We start from the raw sequence: 2,177 nt of genomic DNA, 5'->3' as shown, positions 1-2,177 counted from the left end.
AATAAAAGAACAACACAATAAACAGTGCTTTCTGTAAGGAGCCAAACATCAACTACATCTAAAAAAACCCAGTTCTAAATGTGAGAATCTAAGAAAAATTCAGTTCAATTCCTAGAAACTCCATTTTAAAATTCAAACAAACTCAAATCTTCAAGACAAAGTAAATAGATTGGTATCAAGTATTTATCTTTATTAATGTTATATGTTGGAAATCGAAAGGAAAAACTCTGGTGTATCTCAAATTCTTCTATTGTAAATATACCCTCTTCCTGTCCATTTCAAACTTATTTCATTCATCCACTGGATAGATAGACAGAATATGGAAAAGATGAATGAATGAATAAGCTTCAAGCCAGGCTGTATTTGTGGAACATTGCACTGTAAAATATATTCTATATATAAAATTTATGAAATAATTAAATATAACGAAATGATTTGGAGTTTTACATCCTAGATTTCAGCACCGAATTGACCTGATAATGTAGAGACAAGCCAGGACAGAATCTTTGACTTATACTTTACCTGTAATAATAGCAATCCCCACAGGCATCCGCTCTCAGTTCCCAATAAAAAGCAATGGATGGGGGAGGCTCTAATTTGGTTGAGAAGTGTCAACTCTATTTGGAAATAAAAATAGATACCTGTGGTAAAAACCATTATAATTTCAAAACCTATTTCATTTTATCATGTCATCTCTTCTTCAGTATAATATATTCTTCCAATTATTGATTTCCTGAAATATAAGTAATTTTAGAACACTAAGACAAGGTGGTGGGGAGGGGCTTTCAGACTTTACATGTAAAAGTGGGTTATACCAGTGACAAAAACACTGCAACACCATAACGTGTCAAAAACAATGCAACACCCTAACGTGTCAAAAACACTGCAACACCATAACATGTCAAAAACACTGCAACACCATAACGTGTCAAAAACAATGCAACACCATAACGTGTCAAAAACACTGCAACACCATAACATGTCAAAAACACTGCAACACCATAACGTGTCAAAAACACTGCAACACCATAACGTGTCAATAACAATGCAACACCATAACGTGTCAAAAAACAGCGCCATTCCAGCCCTCGGTCATTCCAACAAATATTTGCAGATTTCATTCAGTTAATAGTATTTAGAAATAGAGGTTAACTTACCAATAATGTTGATGACATGAACATATCACTAATACTATAACTGTTTTTAACTTTATCATATCTTACAACTATAACAGTAGGCTGACAGCTTGATTCAGAAATCTTTTCTTGAAGCTGAAAGAAGTGTAAATCATCATTCATTTAGAATTTTTAACTTATCCTGATGGAGGACAGCTCATATTATTCTGTCAATATATAATGAGACGCACACAAACTGAAAGTAGACCTTTATTTGTAAACAAACCTGGATGACTTATATTTTTCTTTTCTTAATCTCATTGAATTTGTAAATGCAGACTACAGATAAGACAAGTAGAAAACGTCGTTTCCTAAAAATTCTGCCGTAAACTATGAGTGACAACACATGAAATTAATAAAACAAGTTACCTGCTTCGTTCCTACAGAAAGATTTTCATCAAAATATCTTTATAAACTAAAGTTTTCTTTCATTTTTCTTCTGGTCACATTTTTTCATGGGGGCCGCCATGTTGTTTTCTTATCGTCTGCAGCTTCTGTGTTATGATTGGCTAAGAATACGGGTTTCTCTAAACACCAAAATATAGCCGAATGTGTAAAAAACAAACCATAATAAGCTTCAGACTACAATTAAATGTTGATTAAAAACAGTTGTTCTGTCCCTTTTCAAATTGAAAGGGTGTTAAAAATTGGTATCGGCTACTTTGCTGACCCTTGAACACTGAACAATAAAGCAATCTTGTCGAAAAAAAGCAGTTAGGGGAGGAGGGTCTAGGTGGTTTATTGACATTGGGACCTGGTGGTTTATTGACATTGGGGCCTAGTGGGTTATTGACATTGGGACCTGGTGGGTTATTGACATTGGGACCTGGTGGGTTATTGACATTGGGGCCTAGTGGGTTATTGACATTGGGACCTGGTGGTTTATTGACATTGGGGCCTGGTGGGTTATTGACATTGGGGCCTGGTGGTTTGTTGACATTGGCGTCTGTAGGATTATTGACATTGGAGTCTGGTGGTTTATTGACATTGGGGCCTGGTGTT

This window comes from Lottia gigantea, assembly GCF_000327385.1.
Source record: "Lottia gigantea unplaced genomic scaffold LOTGIsca_322, whole genome shotgun sequence".
NCBI lineage: Eukaryota > Metazoa > Mollusca > Gastropoda > Lottiidae > Lottia > Lottia gigantea.
Note: the sequence above shows the minus strand (reverse complement) of the source record.